Source organism: Propithecus coquereli, unplaced genomic scaffold (genome assembly GCF_000956105.1).
Source record: "Propithecus coquereli isolate 6110/MARCELLA unplaced genomic scaffold, Pcoq_1.0 Scaffold283, whole genome shotgun sequence".
Classification (NCBI taxonomy): domain Eukaryota; kingdom Metazoa; phylum Chordata; class Mammalia; order Primates; family Indriidae; genus Propithecus; species Propithecus coquereli.
In genome coordinates this window covers 2,451,362-2,465,322 of record NW_012148430.1, presented here as the reverse complement: position 1 = coordinate 2,465,322, position 13,961 = coordinate 2,451,362, and positions in this window count along the sequence as shown.

The window sequence follows — 13,961 nt, the reverse complement described above, 5'->3', positions numbered from 1 at the left end:
ATAGACAGATAACAGTCCCCTCCAGGGCGCCAGGTGAGGAGACAGTAGCAGTGTAGCTGAGTAATCTGCCTCCTCCAACCCATCCTTAGGCTTTGCTTCCGGAATCATTCTTTAAGTCGTGGCGTTTGCCATTGCAGAACTTGAATTTTATGGTTTAGATTTTTAAGTCCAAGACTGGACCTATAATTTGGGTATGGACTGAACAGCAGACGACTTCTAGTTTTGGCTACAGGGCATATCTTTGATATTCAAAATAGGTTCTCCCATCAATCCTCTTGCTGAATTATCATTTTCTACCTCTTATTTATTAAAAATACAAATTTATGAAAATGGCAAGACTTAGCGACTTTAACCTCTTTATCAATTTACCAAGACTCTTCCGTTGTCATCAGAAGCCATTATGGTTAGTGTGGCCTTCTGCCCTGGACTGGCTTCCACATCAGGGGGGCCAAGCTGGCATCCTCAGCTCCCAGAGACCAGTTCTGGGCACTGGCCAGTCTGAGCGAAGCTCCAGGAAGGGGTCTATCTGTCTTTCGATGTTCATAGTACCAAGAGCTTTGGCTGCCTTGCCGTTTAGGCATTGAACGGAGAAGACACAGATCTTCCCGCGCGTGGCTGGGGCTATCTGTACGTGATTTTCCCAGACAGGATTCTTTTTGTTGTATCCTGAGTAGAGCCTGTCCTTTCTGATTCCTAAGCAAGCATTCGATGTTTTTTGCACAGAGGAGCCTTTACGATTTAACTTTTCTCTGGACAATAGTTTTAAATAGAGAATTAGAGTAACATTCATATTAGGGGAAAAAGTCTATTTGTTTTTTTACAAAACTGAATATTTCGAATTGAATCACAAGAGTTTTGAAGCTAAAGTTCTGCAAAGTTTATTGCCAGAGCTATGATGAAATCTGTTTACTCTCTGTTCAAATTTTGTAATAATCCGTAACTTTGAATTCTGTCTAGAGCAGTTTTCAATGAAGCTGGGCTTTAAGCTTGGGAGGGGAACCAGATGGCACATCCAATGTGCACTTACTCATCAGAACGTATTTTGCCAAAAGCGTTCCGTGTGCAAGGTACTGAGATCTGCCAAGGGCACCAGCAGGGGACAAGTTGGGCAAGCAGCTCACTTTCGAGCAAAAGAGATAAATAATAAATCACATTTTTAAAAGTTACAAATATCAAATATGGAAAAGTGATATTTGGGGGGATCCAAGAGGAGGGAACCCGCCACGGGGCAAGCATGGGGTGTGTTCGGGACGGCTGGGCATGAGCAGGATCCCAAATGGCTCAGGGAAAAGTTGGGTAGATGACATTCTAAGGACAGATGCACAGGCAGAGAATGAGCTGTCAAGAGCCTGGGCCCCGGGTGCCGAGAGCACCACCCGCACTGGTGGATGCGAGTCTGCCCGCAGCCAGCACAGCGCTTTCCACGACGGCACTCAGGACTGTGCGTGCCAAGGAGCAGGTATCCTCACCAGCATGTCACAGGGACCAGCTCCAAGCCTGAGCAGTTGGCAAAAAAAGGTTAAGGATTAATCATATAAGAATTAGGAGGAAAAATCTATTCAGGTAACTTTGGTATGTTTCACATGTGGAGGTTGTTCTTTAGAATGATCCATTTTTATGTGTGGCTATTGTAATTACACCAATATGAACTGAGGAGACGCTTTTATTGGGAGAAGAAAATTAAGAAAGCAACATGATTAGAAATTCTAAAAAAGAATATTTGGGGTTGATTCTTGCAATTCCAGGGAAGGGTTAAACGCTTCTTGAAAACTACAATGAAAAGAAGAGAAAAGGAAGAGGGCTCATCTTCTTGTGCCATGTTGTGGCACTATTACTTCTAGTGGTGAAATCAGCCTCAGCTTTGCCGGCGCAGGAGCTGAAGAGGTCGTGGAGGATGCTTTTGTGAACTCATTTATAAAGCCACGGCCCATCTCCTGTTGGGAGCAGGCTGTGACTGAGCAGAGAAGGAGCCTGCCCCAAAGCCCCAGGTGCTAGTTTGTAAGACAAAGGCTAAGACCCAGAGGAAGCCCCCGCCCACCACACACACACACACACACACACACACACACACACACACACACAGGACACACATGGACATATACACACTCACACACACCCCACATACAGAGACACACATGCACGCCTCTTAAGGAGAGCAGGGACGTATTTCCCAGAGATGCTGGCCTGGATTTAGGACTTTAAAAAATCCCTCTGCAAAAAGAAAAGTTAGGAGAGGGCAGCGTGTGAGGGGCTCCCGTCTGAAGGCCTCTCACTTGCTGGGCAGCACAAGGGAATGGTCTATGGTCAAGCAAAGTAGGAATCCGCATCCTTTGTGTTTCTAATGCTGAGATCTGCCTGACTCCAGCCGCTCCATTGTGGTCTGCTGTCAGTGATCAGGGGTACACTGGCTAGAGAGGGGGACCCTGGAATAAGTGACTCTCCACTCCCAATAATTTGTGAGAGCTGACACGAAGGTGGGAGACGCTGCCATGATTAACTTCAATGGAGAGAGAGGCGCAAGGCTGGCCACACCAAGACCCTCCAGGGGTGAGGGCAGTAAAGTAAGCTCCCTCGTGGCCACCCACCCCTCCTCCTCCACAACAGTCTATCCGAGAACATCCTTGGATATGTATTTTAAAAGTCAAGGACCCTTCCACCTGGAGGTTACACAATAAATGGTATTGCTATAAAGAAGTAGAGCAGTTTAGAGTTTTAAACTTGGATAGGCTTAACAAAAATCATCACATCAGATATTCAGCAAAGCATACTCTTTGCACACGCACCGCGTCCTTTGAGCGTTTATTGACACCTAATAATAGTGTGCCACAATTGCCTGAAAGCTCTGGGGACAGACAATTAAGACCCTTTGATGGGAAGGAGCCTGGGAGTTTATGACTTGTGTAACTAGGAGACTTGCTCCATCAATCTGCCTTTCATTAGCACATAATAACATCTCATTTTTATGGGAAGTTCCTTCAGTTAATTTGCTTAATTAAATTTAACTGAAGGATGAAAGTCAAATTTTGCGACACCAAGCCCTGGGCAGGAAGATCACTGCGTTTAACAGTAATTCAACATAAAAGCCACATACATCAAAGGTACATGCAAATAAGAGAATTGTTTTCTAAAGATCCCTGGAGTAGGGAAGGCTCATTTCAGATGGGTCCAGGGTTGTAAATTTAACTGAAAACGTCCACGCTAGGACTGAATGTGTGGCAGACGTGGGTACGTGGCACCAGTTTCCTTCTAAAAGATGCACCGAATGGCCTCCGGGTCTGTAGGGGCCCGTGTGGACTGTCTAGTGCCGCGTCCCTGGCTGCAAGGGGTGAACTGCACTGAGGAACAAACAGCAGATTCCTCTTTATTGAATACGTTTCCCTAGGAGAAATCTCTCTCTGCTGCCAGAAACCGTTGTTCATTTTCCTAAGCAATTAACTTGTTCAAGTCATGTGAAATTTTAAGCCATGTTACCACTTTAGCGTCTGAAAGTCCTGACGTCCAATTAAATACTGCTCCCGTCTAGCTAGGGTTCAAGACTTGACAGCACATCTTCAGTGCACCAAGACCACAGCTGGGCTGCTCTTATCTGCACAGCCCTGCCTTCTGGCTGTCCAGATGCACTCGGCTATTTTTATATTCTATTTGGCCTTGTTGAATTGTAGGTATTTCCGTAAGCTGTCTTGAATCATTTCTGGAACAAAGTGGAATATAAATAAGTAAATAAAGAAATGCTGATTGCAACTTAAAGAACTCAAACAATGTAACCATAAAATATAAACTAATGCAACAAGATCAAAGTCAAGAATACAGGTCAACCATTCAAAGGCACAAACAATAAAGCACCAAGATAACGAAAACATAAGTTTATAGCCCACTCCTTTGCTCTAAATACTCCCACTTGCTATCAGACTAAGGTGATGTTCCCCACCTTATCCTCCCTGGAAAAAAATGTACAACTCTTGAAGCTTCTTGGTCATTCCTGGAAATAAAACCCAGTGGTCCTGGCTCCAGCAGTCCTCCTGACCTGTCCTAACATCTTGCCCTGTAGACTCATCTGGTTCTTCCATTGCAAGTAAGTATCTTCTGTGAGCTTTGATAAAGGCTGGATCAAAGGGAAAATATTTTAAAATATTTAAGTATCTTCATGCAGTATCTGTTATTTTGTAAATTATATATGGTGCTACCCTAGATACCAGACCAGTGGGAGGGAAAGCTGATGTTGTACTGGTAGCTTCCAGATAGACACAAGTATATACATAAATTATTTGTGAAAAACTTTGAATCTTCTCAAGTTCTTATACCAATGGTTCATTGAATCTTTGCATTTCTACATCATGTAACATAAAAGAGACAACCTTGATGTCTAAATCTTTAAGGGTACCAATTCCAAAAATGAATGTAAGTCTTATTTTAAAAACTATAACTCATTTATTCTACCAGAATAGGTCCAGGATAAGGGAGAAATAGTAGTACTGATACTATTTTCATTGATTCACAAACATCTATGATATTTTATTCAGTATTTTCAGAGAAACATTAATTTATCAAACTGGAGCTTTACCAGAAGAGCAAAACTGGAACAGTGACTTGGAGCACCGGTGTCCAAGTGGTCCTAGGAGAGTGTGAAGCATTTGGAAAGCTTAACCTTCAAAACAGCAGGGAGAACAGTTCTTTGGAAGCTCGCCAAGTGAAGGAAGACTCTAATTTATTCTGATAGAACTAGGACCATGGATGAAAGTAGACTGATTTCAGTCCAATATGAGGAAGACCTTCTTAAGAATTATGAGTCTTTGAAATGGAATGAGATGCTCTGGAGGTTGGAGAGATGTCCCTGGGAGTCTTCACGCTGACACTGGACATCTTCTATCAGTCACAGCATTAAGAGGATCACTGCATTGAGTGTGGGGTAGGACTAGATTCAAAGGTTTCTTTGAGCGTAAAACCCTCTGTTTGTTGCAACATATTTGCTGGTCTTAAATAGTGGAAGGGATTAGCCTCATTGGTTGGTTTACTTAATGTTAGTCATGTAAAAATTGGTGAATAACTACCAAAATAGATATTTGAACTCCAGAACAATTGATTTAGGTCATGCCATCGAGGATTAGCTAACCTGCTCTTGCCACTGCATCTTAGCATGACTCCTAGTAAAAAGCAGTTAGGCCATGAAATTAGCATGAAAAACAATGCTGAGACTTCACAGACCTTACGAGAACAGGTTGAATAACTGTGTTTGCATTTGTTTGTTAGCCGATGTTGGTGCGTGCAGCAGAATTTTGCATGAGAGTGCTTTTATTTTACCATAGTGCCTGCTAATAAGGTTGCAGAATCACAGGTTATGGGCCAAGGTTGTGAAATCACAGGTCTTCCAAATGTGCCAAAAATAACCTGACAATTACAAAGAGCTTCCCATTCCCAACAGTTGTTCTTGAGTCTTTTCAGAGAGATGGAACCTGGTAAAACAGTATTAGCCTCCAGTTCGCTGTTTGTAAACATATTATTTTAAAGAAACATTGCAAGTTCTTCACATGGCTTCCAGTTACTATCTAGTGTCCTTTCATTCCGGCCTTTCATTTAATTTCCATTGCAACAGTAAAGGTTGTTCTTTACTACATAGGTATATATAAAATCTAGTATTGTATTTTTTTATTTGTAATGTCTCTTTTTTCCTATGTAATTTAAAACATAAATGCATAAAACAATGATTATAAATCTGTATTCATAGGCACACAATGCGTAAAGATGTAACTTTTGACAATAACAGCATAAAGGGGGCAAGTGAAGCAACATAGAAGCAGACTTTTTGTATACTATTGAAGATAAGTTGAATATTAATTCAAACTATATTGTTACAATTTTAAGATGTTAATTGTAAACCTCAGGGTAACTGCTAAGAAAACAAATAACAAATAGAAAGGAGAATGAGAAGAAAATTAAAATGGTTCACTATAAAAAATCAATTAAACACAAAAGAAGGCAGTAATGGAGGAATTGAGGAACAAAAAAAAAGACATAAAAAATTTTAAAATAGGAAAAGAAAGTCCTTTCTTATTAGTAATCACTTTAAATGTAAATGGAACAAACTTTCTAAGCAAAAGTCAGAGACTGACATTATGGCTAAAGAAACAAGCTTCAACTATGTGCTGTCTATAACAGACTCACTTTAGATACAAAGATACAAAAAGGTTGAAAGTGAAAGGATAGAAAAAGATATTCCAAGAAAATCCTAACCAAAAGAGAGCTGGAGTATCTATTCTATACTAATATAAGACAAATAGACTTTAAATAAAAGTTACAAGAGACAAAGAACATTATCTAATGATAAAGGGTCGATCATAATCATGATCGAGGAGATATCATAATTATAAACATATACACATTTAACAGAGCTCTAAAATATCTGATGAAAACATTCATAGAATTGAAGAAAGAATCAGACAGTTGTACAATAATAGTTGGAGATTTCAATATCCCACTTTCAATAATGGGTAGAACAACTAGACAGAAGATCACAATAAAGAGATAGAGAACCTGAACAACATTACAAACCAACTAGATCTAACAGACGTACACAGAACACTCTACACAAAAACAACAGAATAATATTCATCTCAAGTACACATGGAGCATTGTTCAGGATAGCCATATGTTAGGCCACAAGCACATCTCAATAAATTTAAAAAGATTAGGCTGAGCGTGGTGGCTCACACCTATAATCTCAGCACTCTGGGAGACCAAGGCAGGAGGATTGCTTGAGGCCAGGTGACACAAAAAAGTCAGCTATATTTCTGTACACTAGCAATGAATGACCTGAAAAGGAAATTAAGAAAACAATTCTATTTACAATAGTATCAAAAAGAATGAAACAATTCAGAATAGACTTAACAAAGAAGGTGCAAGATTTGTACACTGAAAACTGTAAAAAATTGTTGAAAGAAATTAAAGACCTAAATAAATGGAATGCATCTTATGTTCATGGATTAGAACACTTAATATTGTTGAGATGGTAATGTTCCCCAAGTTGATCTACAGATCCAATGCAATCCCTATCAAAAATCCCAGTAGCCTTCTTTTTCTTAGAAATATAAAAGCCAATCAGGAAGTTCATATGAAATTACAGGGAACCTCATGTAGCCAAAACAATATTTAATAAGAAGAACAAAGTTGGAGGACACATGCTTTCCAATTTCAAAACTTACTACAAAGCTACAGCAATGAAAGCAATGTGGTACTAGCATAAAGATATACCATATATGAAAGTATAGATGAGATCATATGCATATAGATCATGGAATATAATTAAGACTTCAGAAATAAACCCATATATCTATTGTCACTTGATTTTCACAAGCGTACACAGATCATTCAATGGGAAAAGAATAGTTTTTCAACAAATAATGCTGAGATGATTGTATATCCACATTCAAAAGAAAGATGTTGGACCTTTATTTCATATCATATATAGAAATTAACTTAAAAGACATCAAAGATCCAAATATAAGAACTAAAAGTATAAAACTCTTAGAAGAAAAGATAGGGGAAAATCTTCATGACCCTGAATTGGCAATAGTTTCTTACATATAATAACAAACATACAATGTACAAAAGAAAAACAGATAAATTGAACTTAAAAATTTTATGCTAAAGGACACAATCAAGAAAGGGAAAAGACAACCCACAGAATAGGAGAAAATATTTCCAAATCATGTATCTGATAAGGGTCTAGGATACAGAATATACTCAACGACTAAAAGACAAACAACCCAATTCAAAAATGAGTAAAGGACTTGAATAGACATTTCTCCAAAGAAAATATACAAATGGCCAATAAGCACATAAAAAGATGCTTAATAGCACTAGTCATTAGGGAAATGCAAATCAAAACCACAATGAGATATTACTTCACACCCACGAGAATGGCTATAATTAAAAAGACGGAGACTAACGTGTTGATAAGGATGTAGAGCGATTGAAACCCTCATACACTGCTGGTGAGAATGTAAAATGGTGGAGCTGTGGTGGAAATGGTCTGGCAGTTCCTCAGCAAGTTAAACATGAACCTAGAAAACATTATGCGAAGTGAAAAAAACAGAAGAAAAAAAGCAACACAATGCATGATTCTATTCAAATGAAATTTCCAATAGAGGCAAATCTACAGAGACAGAAGCAGATTAGCACTTGCCTAACGCTGGGTGAGGAGTGACTACTTAAAGCGTACAGGGTTCCTTTTGGGGTACTGATAGTGGTACTGATTACATGAAGTTGTAAATGCACTAAATGCCACTGAATTGTACACTTAACATGGTAAAAATGGTGCGTTTTATGTGACATGATTTTCACACAATAAAATCATTATTATTCAAATGGTTATTTATAAACATTATTTTTGTCTACACCCGATTGTATGTCAGACTTTTCTGAAAGTGAATAACTATCAAAATGCACCCGTAACACATTGGCTTAAGTGATTATTATTTCTGTTATCATCAATATTCAATTGTAACCTCTCTGAAGTATATTAATCTTTTTGCATTTCTCACAGAACCTCTTTCAAGGTCATACATATAATAGCTTCAAAAGTAAAATGCCTCATGGGGAAGAGGGAGGAGTCAAAGCCACAGGATAGACAATGACAAGCAGCATAATGTCACCCTCTCGTAACAGCAGAGTGGACACCTAGTCTGTACCATGCACACTCATCTTTTCTAATCTTTATAACAAGCCTGCGTGTAGGGCCACCAGCATGCCACAGGGAATAATAGTTGGTCTGTTAACACAAAGAGTAAAATAAAGTGAAAAAGTCACGAACAATGATCCAAATATATCTCGAATATTTAATTTGATTCAAGACATATAAACATACATTTATTCATCAATCTTTTCATAGTGGACCGGGGACTATTTTTTCCCATAGCTACACCAATTTCTTGCATACACCCCACTTGTCACATATGGCCTACAATTTCCAGTTTGGGTTTCTTTAATGAGAAGGAAGAATTTAAAGACACTTGTGAAATCATTAGCGTTCAGATTCCTTCTATATTTTTACGTCCCTCCACCCCAACCAGTAACTTACAATTGTCTTATTTATACGCAATAGTGATATTTTTAAGTCACTTTTTCTGTTGTCTTTCCAACACATTCAACTTGGGGTTTTGTGGAGACCATAGCTCTCTTTTTAAAAATTTCTAATAATTATTTTGTTTGTTAATGTTCGTGTCTCATTTAAAAAAAATAAACTTTAAAATTATCATATAATTACAACAAAAAGAACAGCAAGCACAAATAAGTTTGGGAATTAAAACAGCTTATTATGAGCAGGAATTCAAATGTGGGTGTGTTTGGCTCCAAAGCCCACTCTCTGCCCACGGCATGTCTAAGGAAGCCCAAAGCAGAGAACGTGGAAGGGCCAAGTCACCCATGGAAAACTGGAGGGCGTATCCCGCAACTCTGCCCAACCTGCTCAGAGCAAACAGCAAAAGGAGAAAGCAGATTCCAGGACAATTATCTGTGACTTTGTGGCCTTCTTTCAAAGTATTACAAGGGTCAGCTAAAGGTGAGAGACTTCGCATCATCTTCTTAAATTTACACATTGTCACAAGAACTTTGGGCTTCCAGAGTTCCTATCCGTTTCTAATTATTTTTATCACCACCATTCTCACTAACATCCTGGTGTTTTTCAACAGAATTGGAAATGAAAAGTTAACTTATTAGCTCTCTTTTGTCTGGAAAAATGACCAGAAACAAAGCACAAGTGAAAAACTGGGCACAGTGCAGCGGTATTGGTGCCTACATCGTTGCCTAGGAGGAAGGTTGCTCCAGAAATAGAAGGTATTGTTATTTTTTTAAACCAAGCTGATCATATGAATTCATATTCAATGCTTTATTATACTGAAAATTGCACATGAGTTCTTTGGATCTTTGGCTCAATAATCACTTTGATGTTTTATTTATTGATGCAAAAAGTACTTGCCTTTCAAGTTTGTTATCTCTCATTTCAATGGAATTTTTCAAAGTATTAAGAAACTAACTGCACAGTTGTGTCTACTCAGTTTGAAATTGGCACGAGATTCTGAAGTGTTACTGGTGCCCCTGGGTGTTTCCTGCCATTTAGTTTCAGGCTAATAAGGAAATGCAGAGGTTGGCTAGAATCTGCTATGAATACTTTAGATAGACATTTGTGCTGGAACACACTCAAAGAAGGTTCTGGAGAGAATGAGTATTATCGTACCAGGGACTTTGATTTTTTGGCTATTGAAATGATTTGTATTTGGAAATCAGAACTACTTCTCATCTTTGACCAAACCTTTCATGAAGTCTGAACTTCCATGTTTATGAAATCCAGCTGTGACATCATTAAGTGGTTTCCACTGTAAAAAAGTAGTAGTCAAAGAAGAAACAGTATAAAATGTAACATATCTTGGGGAGAAATGGCTATTCAAGTCTCTTGCCCATTCTTTTCCATAGAGTTATTTGATATTTTGGGGGGGGAGAATGTTTGTTTTTTGGGGTGTTTTCCCTATTGAGTTGGAGAGGTTCCTATATATTCTGGATGTTAACCCCTTATCAGCTATATGGTTTGCAAATATTTTCTTCCATTCTGTAGGTTGTCTCTTCACTCTGTTCATTTTTCTCTTTGCTGTGCAGAAGCTTTTTAGTTTGATATAGTCCCACTTGTTTATTTTTGCTTTTGTTACCTGTGCTTTTAATGTCACATCCATGAAACGATTGCCAAGACCAATGCCATGTAGCTTTCCCCTGTGTTTTCTCATATGACTTCTATAGTTTCAGGTCGTACATTCAAGTCTTTCATTTTTGTATATGCAGTGAGATATCCACATTTTTTTGCATGTGGATATCCAGTTTTCCCAAAACTCTTTGTTGCAGAGATTATCCTTTCCCCATGTGTATTCTTGGTAGCCCTGTAGAATGAGTGGTTGACTCAGATGTGTGGGTTTATTTCTGGGCTCTCTATTCTGTTGCATTGGTCTACATGTCTGTCTTTATGCCAGTACCACAGAGTTTTGATTACTGCAGCTTTGTTACATTATTTTGAAATCAGAAAAAGAGATACCTTCAGCTTTGTTCCTTTTCAAGATTGTTTCATCTGAATTTTAGGTTTGTTTTTTCAATTTCTGTGAAAAATGAAATTGCGATTTTGATAGAGATTGCATGGAACCTGTAGATCACCTTGGGTAGCATGGATATTTTAACAGTACTAAGCCTTTCTTTCCATAAATAAGTAACGTCTTTCTATTTCGTTGTGTCTTAATTTCTTTCATTAATGTTTTGTAGTTTTCAGTGTGCAAGTCTTTCACCTCCTAAGTGAAATTTATTGCTAGAATGAAAAACCAACCTACAGAAGGGGAGAAAATATTTGCAAACCGAATATCTGATACAGGGTTAATATTCAAAATATTCAAGGAACTCCTACAACTCAATAGTAAAAAAAAAATCAAATAACTTAATTTTAAAAATGGGTAAAGGACTTGAATAAACATTTCTCCAATGAAGACATGCAAATGGCCAACAGGAATAGAAAGGATGCTCAACATCACTAATCATCAGGGAAATGCAAATCAAAACCACGGTAGGGTATCACCTCACACCTGTTAGGACGGCCTTTATCAAAAACAAACCAAAATAAGAGATAAGTGCTGGAGAGTCTGTGAAGAAATTGAGACCCTTGTGCATCGCTAGTAAAAATGTAAAATCGTGCAGCCACTATAAAAAAAATGGACGTCCCTCAAAAAACTAACATAGAATTACCATATGATCTACCAATCCTCACTGCTGGGTATATACCCAAAAGAAAGGAAATCAGTGTATCAAACAGATATCTGCACTCTCATGTTTATGGCAGCACAATTCACAATAGCCGAGCTATGGAATCAACCTAAGTGTCCATCAGTGGATGAATAAATAAAGAAAATGTGATATACAAGGAATATCATTCATTCTTACAAAAGAAGGAAACCCTGCGATATGTGACAACATGGATGAACCTGGAAGACATCATGTTAAGTGAAATAAGCCAGGCACAGAAGAATAAATACAGTATTATTCCACTTACATGAGCTATCTAAAATAGCCAAACTCATAAAAACAGGGAGTAAAATGCTGGTTCGAGAGGCTGAGGGAGAGGAAGGGGGAGGTGCCGTCCAGTGGGTATAACCTTTCAGTTGCACAAGATGAGTAACTTCCGGAGATCTGCTGTACAACATCGTGCACTGATCAGAGGCGACCTAGAAGCACTAAGGTGCTGTTTGAGAAAATGATTTTCAGATGTTCCCTCTAATAAAATCAGACATTCTACAAAGAGAAAAAATCAAACTCAAAATCTTATCATCTAAAAGGGGAAATAAAAATTATTTCCAAAAGTATGTACCAAAAATTTAGGGAAATCAAGAAGGGCTAGTGCAGTTTTCCAGGGCGAGCAGCAGCGGGGAGCCCTTATCCCAGGCCTGCACATCCGCAATGACCAGACTACGGCCGGGCCGATACCACCACCTCACAGAGGGAAGCCATGGCTGGACATGTGACTTGGGTGCAAACATTGGAAAAAGTATGGAGAGTCCAAGTGAGTGACTGACTGGGTGATGGTTACTTTACTAACCACACACAAATGTGGCTTTGCCCGGAAGGTGGAACCGGGCAGTGCCAACACGAGAGCGGTGTACTAGAACAATTCACTAAAGTGTACTGGTAGCCTGAAGACACTAAAGCGTACACACTTCCGCTCCGAGGATTCCTCAATTCCACAACACTTTTCTTCGAAGGAGTTTCAAAGGCATTAGATATCTCTCCAGCTTGACCCAAAATGTTCACATACTTGTCACTTGAAATTGAAATAGCAAGTGTGTGCTTGCGTGTGCAGGAACCCACCCAGAAGGGACCTCGCTCACTAGCCTGGAGACCTTGGACCAGGAAAGATCTGGAAGGAGTCATTCTTGGACTGGCCAAGGAACTGAGGGTCACTCAAGCCTGAGGATGTTTGGAAGTTGAAATTACCCACTTGCTGTAAAGAGGGCACCCATTGTTCTGTCTGGATGATTTCTGGAAGGAAAGACAATTCTAAGGCTTTCCTAAGCCTGAGTTGGTGAGTCCCACTCTCAAACTTAAAAGCAGAGACTGATGCCCCACTAATTACTACTTTCTCTCTCCCCCAGTCAGGACCTAGGCCACATGCTTTGTGAGCTTCCCTGTGTCCACGTATTCTACAAGGGTCAGTGACAAAGGCCTTAAAAATAAAAAAGTGGCTGGGCACAGTGGCTCACACCTGTAATCCCAGCACTTTGGGAGGCCGAGGCTGGAGGATTGCTTGAGGCCAGGAGTTCAAGATCAGCCTGGATTACATAGACAGACCCTGTCTCTACAAAAAAATTTAAAAAATTAGCCAGGTGTGGTGGTGTATGCCTGTAGTCCCAGCTACTCAGGAGGCTGAGGCAGGAGGATTGCTTGAGTCCAGGAGTTGGAGATTACAGTGAGTTATGATCATGCCACTGTACTCTAGCCTGGGCTACAGAGTGAGATCCTATTTCTTAAAAAAATAAACAAATAAAAAGGTGTGTGTTTGTAGGGAGTTAGGGCAAACATGCTGAAAATCATAACTAGATTTTTTAGTAATAATTCAAAACTGTAAAGTACCATACTAAGTGTTGTGAAAATTAAACAAGATAATTTATGTAAAGAACGAGTAGAATGTCATATATTCAGTGTCATTCAAGAAGTGATGGTTGTGGCTGTTGTAGAGAAAGCCAGGCTAAAATTCTGGGACAAAGAAAGGAGAAGAGCTAGAAAGAAACTCTGGCTCCCTAACCCTCAGCCTTGGGGAGCTCCAGGTTTACCATCTATAGTATGGGATTAATAATACCTCCTCAGCTTACTCTAGAGTTGGTTGAAGTTTCTAAGGAATTCCATGCCCTATTCACTTGCCTTATTTTAACAAACATTTTTAACAGCTG